At 34.5% G+C, this 11,860-nt stretch overlaps 5 non-coding genes across 5 annotated transcripts; 2 read left to right on the top strand and 3 right to left on the bottom strand.

The window, feature by feature from the left end:
- Positions 1 to 2,926: 2,926 nt before the first annotated feature.
- On the bottom strand, positions 2,927 to 2,998 carry Trnae-uuc (transfer RNA glutamic acid (anticodon UUC)). The gene has a single exon. It is a non-coding gene; the product is annotated as a tRNA-Glu (tRNA).
- A 2,606-nt stretch (positions 2,999 to 5,604) lies between these two features.
- On the bottom strand, positions 5,605 to 5,676 carry Trnae-uuc (transfer RNA glutamic acid (anticodon UUC)). The gene has a single exon. It is a non-coding gene; the product is annotated as a tRNA-Glu (tRNA).
- Positions 5,677 to 6,407: 731 nt separating this feature from the next.
- Trnae-uuc (transfer RNA glutamic acid (anticodon UUC)) lies at positions 6,408 to 6,479 on the bottom strand. Its single transcript has one exon. It is a non-coding gene; the product is annotated as a tRNA-Glu (tRNA).
- Positions 6,480 to 6,854: 375 nt separating this feature from the next.
- Trnal-caa (transfer RNA leucine (anticodon CAA)) lies at positions 6,855 to 6,973 on the top strand. The gene is made up of 2 exons: positions 6,855 to 6,892; positions 6,929 to 6,973. It is a non-coding gene; the product is annotated as a tRNA-Leu (tRNA).
- A 329-nt stretch (positions 6,974 to 7,302) lies between these two features.
- On the top strand, positions 7,303 to 7,420 carry Trnal-caa (transfer RNA leucine (anticodon CAA)). Its single transcript has 2 exons — positions 7,303 to 7,340; positions 7,376 to 7,420. It is a non-coding gene; the product is annotated as a tRNA-Leu (tRNA).
- The last annotated feature ends 4,440 nt before the right edge of the window (positions 7,421 to 11,860 follow it).

The following is an 11,860-nucleotide window of genomic DNA, read 5'->3' as shown; positions in this document are numbered from 1 at the left end:
GTTGAAAGCTATATCAATTACCTAGAAATTATCAAGAGGAAATAAAAAACAAAAAAATTAATTTGTTTCTTTTGCACAGAGTTATGGAATTAATTCAGTATAATTTGAAAGAACAAAAAACAATGTTTTTATATGAATATATATTCATATACAAATATGTTTTAATGGTTTCATAGACCACTTTATTTTTACAAACATTTGTCGTTGGTATGAATTTTGGGCTTTATTTTAATCATGACCATCGTAACCACAACATTACTGAGTTTTACTGTGCTGATTTTATCAGTTAACGCTCGTGTAAGTATGTACATTTGTAAAGTAGTGCAGCACACATTTTGTTTGCAAATATTTATTTATCTATTTTTTGTTTTTTTTTTTTTTTTTGTAATTTCTAGACTTCCAAAATCAACACCACCATTCAAGCTGCCACAAATGACCAATATCCAAATGAATGCCGCAAAATGGAAAAATTTTCTAAAGAATTGCTTCAAAACCCCAACAAATGTAATATGAAAATTCTCGAAAGAAATTCAAAATGTTTCATCAGATGTGTGCAAACAAATTCCAAAGAAAACCAGTAAGGAAAGTAGTAAAGTCGGACGGGGCCCGACTATATGATACCCTTCACCACTATGGGTATATTAAACAGGACTATTAAGATGAAATTGGATGAAATAAAATATGTGATATTTATCTAAATGTGAATCTACCTAAATCTATCCATAAAGTATGTAAATCGACTTCAAACAAATATAAATAGGTCATCCGTTGGGCTATGTCTGTACTTCTACAAAACGCAACTACGTAATTCTATGCTCAATTTTGTAAGTTGTACAAAATTTGATTTCAATCTGACTAACATGAGGAGTTTGATGCCCAATTTACTTGAAATCGGGCGAAAATATATATGGAAGCTCTATCGAAATATTAGGCGATTTCAAACAAACTTGTCACAGGTTAGGTTATACTAATTTCAGAAAGTTTTGTTCCTATCAGCCTATTGGTTCCTTGGTGCATCAATTACTTAAAATCAATCTATAATAAAAGGAAGCTCTATCTAAATCTGGACCGATTTTCACGAAACAAGACAGACATCACTCTAGGCTCAATTCAGTACGTTATGCCAAATTTCGTGCAAATCGAAGGATATATAGGGACTTTGGTGCACCATTTACCTAAAATCGGGCGAAACTATATATGGGAGCTATATCTAAATCAGGACAGATTTTCACGAAACTTGGCAGACATCATTCTAGGCTCAATTCAGTACGTTATGCCAAATGTCGTGCAAATCGAAAGATATATAGGGACTTTGGTGCATCATTTACATGAAATCGGACGAAACTATATATGGAAGCTATATCTAAATCTGGACCGATTTTCTCGGAACTTGGAAGACATCACTCTACGCTTAATTCAGAACGATTTCGTGCAAATCGAAAGATATATAGGGACTTTGGGGCACCATTTAAATGAAATCGGACGAAACTATATATGGGAGGTATATCTAAATCTGAACCGATTTTATCAAAACTTTGCAGACATTACTCTAGGCTCAATTCAGTACGTTATGCCAAATTTCGTGCAAATCGAAAGATATATAGGGACTTTGGGGCACCATTTAAATGAAATCGGACGAAACTATATATGGGAGGTATATCTAAATCTGAACCGATTTTATCAAAACTTGGCAGACATCATTCTAGGCTCAATTCAGTACGTTATGCCAAATTTCGTGCAAATCGAAAGATATATAGGGACTTTGGCGCACCATTTACATGAAATCGGACGAAAGTATATATGGGAGCTATATAGAAATCTGGACCGATTTTCTTGAAACTTGGCAGACATCACTCTAGGCTCACTTCAGTACGTTATGCCAAATTTCGTGCAAATCGAAGGATATATAGGGACTTTGGTGCACCATTTACCTAAAATCGGGAGAAACTATATATGGAAGCTATATCTAAATCACGACCGATTTTCACGAAACTTGGCAGACATCATTCTAGGCTCAATTCAGTACGTTATGCCAAATTTCGTGCAAATCGAAAGATATATAGGGACTTTGGGGCACCATTTACATGAAATCGGACGAAACTATATATGGGAGCTATATCTAAATCTGAACCGATTTTCTCGAAACTTGGCAGACATCACTCTAGGCTTAATTCATTACGTTATGCCAAATTTCGTGCAAATCGAAAGATATATAGGGACTTTGGGGCACAATTTACATGAAATCGGACGAAACTATATATGGGAGCTATATCTAAATCTGAACCGATTTTCTCGAAACTTGGCAGACATCACTCTAGGCTTAATTCATTACGTTATGCCAAATTTCGTGCAAATCGAATGATATATAGGTACTTTGGTGCACCATTTACATGAAATCGGACGAAACTATATATGGGAGCTATATCTAAATCTGGACCGATTTTCACGAAACTTGGCAGACATCATTCTAGACCTAAATGATTAGGCTGTACCAAGTTTCGTGCAAATCGAAAGATATATAGGGACCGTTTACATTAAATCGGTTAAATATATATATGGGAGCTATATCTAAATCTGAACCGATTTTTCCCAATTTCAATAGGGTTCGTCCTTGGGCCAAATAAGTGACTTGTGCCAAATTTCATCCAATTCGGATCATAAATGCGACCTGTACTTTGTTTACAATTTAACATGGACAGACAGACGGACAGACGGACAGACGGACAGACGGACGGACGGACGGACGGACATGCATAAATCGACTCAGAAAATGATTCTATGCATATTCTCAAAAGGAACCATGGGTCTATCTCGATTATTTTTGCCTGTTACAAACATATGCACAAAGACATAATACCCTGTACCACAGTGTGGTGAAGGGTATAAAAATTTGTTTCTTACTTAAAATTATTGTTTGAAAAAAAATTTCCCATACCGGGAATCGAACCCGGGCCTTCTGGGTGAAAGCCAGATATCCTAGCCACTAGACCATATGGGATATGAGAAACTCGTACGGCAAATATTTATTTGAATTGGAAGCCTTGTAGTGCCACCTGGTGTGTAATAGTAGAACAGAAAAATATTCCATATAATTCCAATGTCGCTTCGAATAAAGCGTAGTTCGACTGTATACGCCTAGATGGCGCAGACATTCAAAGCATTGCCAACACAAATTAAATTACTATCTGATGTATGATATTAATAGTTGACGTTGTACACTCCACCTGTTTTGATAAATGCTGAATATTGGGTGTGTCTCCATAATTGCAAAAATGTATGGAGTAATGTTAACACCTTGAAATATTCGGCGGAGAACCCGTAAAATAAAAAAAATGAAACGAATTAAATTCTATATTGATTTAGCCATATCTCTATGTCTGTTGATATCACAATAGAGTTCGCAATATTTAAGATATAGTAAAGGCCCCATTCCGTTCCGCTCGCTCATTTTCGGTATTTTAAGGCCTTCGTACGTACGTACTTTCCAACCTGGATGGCTGTAATTTCACATGGGGGGGTTTGAAGGTTAAAAACTAGTTTTGAAAAAATACAAAAAATTGAAATGGGACCATGTTTACACATATTTTCCATGTAGGTCCCGTTTATTTTCCCACTAAAGTAGCTGTAATTTGGCATACCTGGTTTCTGGAGGGTGAAAAAAAATTTTAAATAACATTTTCTAAAAATGCCTTCACATATAGATCCCGCCTATTTCTGTGTTTGAAACTTGGCATTTCGTGCTCTTGGAGAGTGAAGCATCCCTACAGAAAATATTCAATTTGGGCCAATGTTTTGACATAGCCTCCATATAAATGTTCCCTCCCCATTTCTGTCTGTCTGTTGAAGTCGCGATAGAGCTCGTAATATTTGAGATAGGCCTTTGAAATTTTGCAATGACATTGCTATTGCTTGGTATTGCAAATGGAATATATCGGTCCACGTTTTGGTATATACCCCATATAACCAAAATCCAAAAATCCTCCATTATTCGGTATTTTGGAAGTTTTAGACACGATTTGCAACAAAATCAACTTCAATTTGGTATTTTGGGTGGACTTTGGCTATCAGGTCAGCCAACGAAAAAATATCAATATTGGCTTAAGTTTCGGGGTAGTTCTCAATATAAAGGTACACACCAATATTCGGTATTTTGATGTTTTTGGGCACATGTTGGGAGCTTGATCACGTATTTCAACCAATTTGGGAACAATTGAATATTTCGGATTCTCATGGAATCCAATGGTAACCTTCATTATTCGGTATTTTGATTTTTCATTTTCTCGTGGAGTGCCAAATCTTCATACTGATCAATATTGGTCCACCTTATAGGGAAGTCCCCATATAACACTACGTTCCAAATTTCGGTATTTTGAGGAGTTTGGACACGTGGTTCAACCAAATTAGCTGTAACTTTATTTTTTTAATTCTCAATGAGTAGAAAATCTTCCTGGCAAAAATGATCAATATTGGACCAAGTTTCCGGGTAGCGCCCAAAAAATGTTGCATTATTCGGTATTTTTGGGGGTTTAGGCAAGTTTTTCAATAGAATCTGCTCTAATTTAATTTTCTAAATTCTTATGGGGGGCCAAATATTTCCACCCAAAAGTTATGTCATTTCAGGTTACGGTATGGTATACATTTTTCTGTAAGGCTGACATACATACAAATTTCTGCTTTCTATATACATAAATGTCCACATAAAAGTTCCGCTTCTTTTTCGGAATTAATAAATTTGTAACCGAATTTTCTCCGACATTGGCTATAATTTGACATATCGGATTCCTGGTGAAAAAAGAAACATAAATTAAATAAGTCCCGTTTCCCATTCCGTTTGTCTGTAAGTTGGAACACTATTTTTTCGGTGCATGAACAACCTAATATCACATAACACCATAACATAATCCCCATATAACCAATTTTGAATTTTGAATTATGCTTGACCAGACCGACAAAAAGGTCGGTCTGGTCAAGCATAAGGACTTTTTTACTTGTTTGATAGTATAAAGAGTACTTAAAGACTATATAGAACCTAAATTTGTAATTTAGCATGAGGTTCCAAATTGGCGTTACAGGGAGTATCTCCAGATCATTTTCTCAAAATAATGTTAAAAAATAAAAGTTATACTACCAATTAAATAATTAGTTAATTATATGCCTATATCAAGGATAAGATGTCAATATTGCAGTTTTTTTCAGGACTTTTAAATTCTGTAATTATAGCCGATATTTGGTTAAAACAGTGTCATTATAAGCGATATCAATGTATTTGGGCCTATTGAGTAAATATTTCCAAAATTTGCCAAAATTAACAAAAAAGCCTTTCCCATACAGGGAATCGAACCCGGTCCTTCTGGGTGAAAGCCAGATATCCTAGCCACTAGACCATATGGGATATAAGGTCCGTAATACAACTCAAGTCACGTGCTAATTTTAAAATTTTTATATTTTAATAAATGTTTATTAAAAAATTCTCGATTTTTGAGAAGTTATGATATATTAAACCTTTGCAGGTTCGAGGCTTTAGACCCAGAAATTATACCCGGTAGCAGTAATTTATTTTCAAATACAAAAATGATTTTTAGTAATTAATTCCATAAAAAATCCTTCCCATACCGGGAATCGAACCCGGGCCTTCTGGGTGAAAGCCAGATATCCTAGCCACTAGACCATATGGGATTTATTTAAAACCCGGTTTTAAAATTTATTTGTGATTCGTTTGTAATATAGATCTCAATAAGCAAAATATTGCATTAAAAACTGTATATATGGGTCGACATTTTGACATAGTTACTATATATCGGCAGTGATGGCTCTAATTTTGCATATAAGATTTTCAATTGGTAGAAATCCTACTAACAAAAAAGTTTAAATAGGTGCAGTCGAAAATGCTTATAACGACGATTAAGGCACCTGTGAAATAGGTTGCTAAAATCGATAATTCTTATAAGGGCAGAACTTTTTACGGGACTTTCAGATACCATCGTTATAATCGATATTTTAGTAAAAACGATGTCGTTGAAAACTATTTCGACTGTATTTTGAAGGCAACATTTTCCCAATTAAGTAGCTGTACATTGCCGATTTGTGGATACAGTTTTCAACAAAGAGGAAGTAAAATGAAAACTCACGTACACTATCACGAAAATTTGATATCATTAGGCATATCCTTTCCGAACTAATATCCCTTGTAGTTGTTTTTTTTTTTACAAATTTTAAGTTTTCTATGATAATCATTTGTATGAGTTTTTATGAAATACATTTTTAGACTAAAATCATGAATCTGGAAGCAGTAAATCCAATTATATTCCATACAGTGCCGGTTTAAACCAATTGCAACAAACTCAGTAACGCTACAAACCAACATGTTTAATTGAGCTATAATCTATAAAGTTGAAATAAAAAAATCCTTCCCATACCGGGAATCGAACCCGGGCCTTCTGGGTGAAAGCCAGATATCCTAGCCACTAGACCATATGGGATATACAAATACCGTTATGCACCCTCTGTGCACACATTTTTCAAAGAATTTTATTTTGTACTATTGAAATGGTTTTCTTATAAATCCCTCATGCAGACACTTCACTAACAAAAGACATCAAAAATCTCGAAATAAATTTAGATATGAATAGTTTTACACATTTCAAAACCACTTGAAAAATCAATAAAAACTAAACTTCTTGAATCAATCATGAACACATAATAACAAAATGAATTCAATTAAAATACAAACTAACAACGCACACTGCAGATTTTGTTAGGCACACATTGCCGACCACGTGTTAGGTGTGGTGTTACTTGTGAGTCATGAGTCACCCCTATATACAAATGTGCTGTATGTGAATTATCGCCAACAAGTCAGGATGGCCGAGCGGTCTAAGGCGCCAGACTCAAGAGCAATCTTACCTCTTCAGCGGAGGTTGTTGGAGCGTTCTGGTCCTCTCTGAGGGCGTGGGTTCAAATCCCACTCCTGACAAAATACTTTTCTGAAATTTTTTTAATTTTTTTGTAGCGAATACAGCATTATTACCCAACAGATACACATTCGTAAACAAATATTTTGTATCGAAAAAGTGTGTAAGAAAAATAAATACATTAGGTTTTTGTTCTTTGTACAACAATTCAATAAACCCGTGATTATAAAATTATAAATTATTGTTTGGTCATAATAATCACAATATTTGTATAGTCATAAGATAGCATATAAATTTCGTAAAACTATTCAAAAATTAAATAAAATAAATTTATTATTTGTATATCATATACTACAAAATTATATTATATCTTATGCAACGAACACAACATGTCAGGATGGCCGAGCGGTCTAAGGCGCCAGACTCAAGAGCAATCTTACCTCTAACACAGAGGTTGTTGAGCGTTCTGGTCCTCTCTGAGGGCGTGGGTTCAAATCCCACTCCTGACAAAATACTTTTTTTAGATTTTTTTAAATAGAAACCAGTAAGGAAAGTAGTAAAGTCGGACGGGGCCCGACTATATGATACCCTTCACCACTATGGGTATATTAAACAGGACTATTAAGATGAAATTGGATGAAATAAAATATGTGATATTTATCTAAATGTGAATCTACCTAAATCTATCCATAAAGTATGTAAATCGACTTCAAACAAATATAAATAGGTCATCCGTTGGGCTATGTCTGTACTTCTACAAAACGCAACTACGTAATTCTATGCTCAATTTTGTAAGTTGTACAAAATTTGATTTCAATCTGACTAACATGAGGAGTATGATGCCCAATTTACTTGAAATCGGGCGAAAATATATATGGAAGCTCTATCGAAATATTAGGCGATTTCAAACAAACTTGTCACAGGTTAGGTTATACTAATTTCAGAAAGTTTTGTTCCTATCAGCCTATTGGTTCCTTGGTGCATCAATTACTTAAAATCAATCTATAATAAAAGGAAGCTCTATCTAAATCTGGACCGATTTTCACGAAACAAGACAGACATCACTCTAGGCTCAATTCAGTACGTTATGCCAAATTTCGTGCAAATCGAAGGATATATAGGGACTTTGGTGCACCATTTACCTAAAATCGGGCGAAACTATATATGGGAGCTATATCTAAATCAGGACAGATTTTCACGAAACTTGGCAGACATCATTCTAGGCTCAATTCAGTACGTTATGCCAAATGTCGTGCAAATCGAAAGATATATAGGGACTTTGGTGCATCATTTACATGAAATCGGACGAAACTATATATGGAAGCTATATCTAAATCTGGACCGATTTTCTCGGAACTTGGAAGACATCACTCTACGCTTAATTCAGAACGATTTCGTGCAAATCGAAAGATATATAGGGACTTTGGGGCACCATTTAAATGAAATCGGACGAAACTATATATGGGAGGTATATCTAAATCTGAACCGATTTTATCAAAACTTTGCAGACATTACTCTAGGCTCAATTCAGTACGTTATGCCAAATTTCGTGCAAATCGAAAGATATATAGGGACTTTGGGGCACCATTTAAATGAAATCGGACGAAACTATATATGGGAGGTATATCTAAATCTGAACCGATTTTATCAAAACTTGGCAGACATCATTCTAGGCTCAATTCAGTACGTTATGCCAAATTTCGTGCAAATCGAAAGATATATAGGGACTTTGGCGCACCATTTACATGAAATCGGACGAAAGTATATATGGGAGCTATATAGAAATCTGGACCGATTTTCTTGAAACTTGGCAGACATCACTCTAGGCTCACTTCAGTACGTTATGCCAAATTTCGTGCAAATCGAAGGATATATAGGGACTTTGGTGCACCATTTACCTAAAATCGGGAGAAACTATATATGGAAGCTATATCTAAATCACGACCGATTTTCACGAAACTTGGCAGACATCATTCTAGGCTCAATTCAGTACGTTATGCCAAATTTCGTGCAAATCGAAAGATATATAGGGACTTTGGGGCACCATTTACATGAAATCGGACGAAACTATATATGGGAGCTATATCTAAATCTGAACCGATTTTCTCGAAACTTGGCAGACATCACTCTAGGCTTAATTCATTACGTTATGCCAAATTTCGTGCAAATCGAAAGATATATAGGGACTTTGGGGCACAATTTACATGAAATCGGACGAAACTATATATGGGAGCTATATCTAAATCTGAACCGATTTTCTCGAAACTTGGCAGACATCACTCTAGGCTTAATTCATTACGTTATGCCAAATTTCGTGCAAATCGAATGATATATAGGTACTTTGGTGCACCATTTACATGAAATCGGACGAAACTATATATGGGAGCTATATCTAAATCTGGACCGATTTTCACGAAACTTGGCAGACATCATTCTAGACCTAAATGATTAGGCTGTACCAAGTTTCGTGCAAATCGAAAGATATATAGGGACCGTTTACATTAAATCGGTTAAATATATATATGGGAGCTATATCTAAATCTGAACCGATTTTTCCCAATTTCAATAGGGTTCGTCCTTGGGCCAAATAAGTGACTTGTGCCAAATTTCATCCAATTCGGATCATAAATGCGACCTGTACTTTGTTTACAATTTAACATGGACAGACAGACGGACAGACGGACAGACGGACAGACGGACGGACGGACGGACGGACATGCATAAATCGACTCAGAAAGTGATTCTATGCATATTCTCAAAAGGAACCATGGGTCTATCTCGATTATTTTTGCCTGTTACAAACATATGCACAAAGACATAATACCCTGTACCACAGTGTGGTGAAGGGTATAAAAATTTAGATAATCTGCAAATTTTTAATAAAAAAATTGGCCTCAATATAAACGGGATAAATCGAAAATAATTAGACGAAAAGTTATCTATATATCGACGTATGCTAAGTCTGAAAAATAAGTTTTTCAGTAGAAGCTCTCAAAGTATGGAAGTTTCTTATATATTACGTGCCATGCTAAGTACATTTTTGCTTATAACTTTGGTTTGGATTGGCCGATGATTACCAACATTTCAGAGAATTTAAATCAAGGACCGTAATATCTAAAAACGTAAAGAACTTTAAAACATGCTAAGTCGGCTTAGCATACTATGGTTCGGAGGCGTCGATATGTAGATGCATATAAACACCTGTAAGGTCATACTAATTTTATTTTATCAGCGAATCTATATTACTATTATATTATAACGGTATTATTATATTATAACGGTTCACGAAACGGCTGAAGCTAGAACCTTCAAATATTGGGTTAGGATCACTCTTAGCCCGTATGTGTCACATAAGTGTGGGTTTTTGGAAAATTGTACTAAAACGGCACGAAAAGTGCTGAAAAGTTCTAAATATGGTACAATTTCTATTTGGCGAACCGTTGGAGTTCATTTTAGGAATGAGGATCAGATATGGTCCGTCAGAAACAGTGACGTAAATGACCTACATATCCGACGTATAATACATACGTCAGAAACGTCGGAAACCTACTCAAAACCATTAGCTTTTTGACAAAATAGCTGTTTCCTTTAATAAATTATGAAATTACGTATGCTTTACTCAAATCCATATCAAATTTCAAAATTTTCATCTCCAAAAAGTTTGGAATTGTTGATCAGTTCCAGTAAGGAATAGTCAGATATATATAAAAATGATATATATTCTACAAAATACCTATATATGGTAATGATATTCAAATAAATAACGTTTACTACATTTATTACATTTTATACAGGTATATGACGTTTTCGACGTTTACACCTTTTTGACAGTCGAAAACCTAAAAATTCGTCACACGGACCATCCCTGATGAGGATCACTGATGCAGTGTAGGATAGATGTACTAAAGGTTTTTTTTGAAATTCCAACTATAACTATCCCAAAAGTTCTAAAATGTACTAAATTTGGTACAATTACGTAGCATGTGAACAGATAGATCTAGAAACTTGAAATTTGTAATGTGAATCAATGTTGAGAAGTTGGGTCGATGTAAGGAGGTGATTTTGGAAGTGTATACTCATGTATACGAAAAGTACTATGTGGTACTATATTGTACCAAAAAGTATTATACAGACTACATTTGGTGCAATTTTAATTTGAAGGTATGCATGGAGCTTAAATCCAGAAATTTGAAATTACCATTACCGTCGGAGTATATAGTACATATTTTTGATTTTTTTTTTACTTATATGTACAAAAAGTACTATAATTGGTAAAATTTGGATTTGGATAAAAATTGCACTGAAATTTCGAAATAGGATTAGTGTATGAATGTAGAAATGTAAATCAATACTAAACAGTACTAGATTTGGTACAAATTGGATTTGGGTGAACCGATAGGTCTGGAATCCTGAAATCGGGAAATAAGATTTGCACTGGTTTTGAAAACTCGTTCTTATATGTACTAAATTTGGTACAATTTTAATATTGGTTGAACTGATAGAGCTGGAATCCTATAATTTGGAGTTAGGATCATTTTGGTTGTGTAGGATTGGCGTATATAGGAATTATTGGAAATTCCTATTAGTTTGGATTTGGGTGAACCGATAAAGCTGGAATTTTTTAAATTTGGTATTATGATTACTGTTGGAGAGTAGGATTGAGTTATGTAGGAAGTTTGGGAAATTCGTACTAATGTGTTTTTAATCGTACTAAATTTGGTACAATTATAGTTTGGTAAAGTGAATATGATTTCTATTACATTTGTATTTATATTAATAATAAATGGTACTAAATTTGGTACAATTAAGATTTTGGTGAACATATATGGGAAACATTTCAAAATTGCTCTCAGAGTACAAAATAATTAGAAAAGTTCGGGAACGCAAATCTAGTAAATATGCCAAAATTAGATGGCAATACTTCAAAATCAACATAACAGCCAATCAGA

This window comes from Musca vetustissima, unplaced genomic scaffold (genome assembly GCF_032173495.1).
Source record: "Musca vetustissima isolate MV318-11 ecotype Yass unplaced genomic scaffold, APGP_CSIRO_Mvet_v1 utg184911, whole genome shotgun sequence".
NCBI classification, from domain to species: domain Eukaryota; kingdom Metazoa; phylum Arthropoda; class Insecta; order Diptera; family Muscidae; genus Musca; species Musca vetustissima.
The sequence above is the reverse complement of the archived record's forward strand: the minus strand, read 5'-3'. Positions and strand labels throughout refer to the sequence as shown.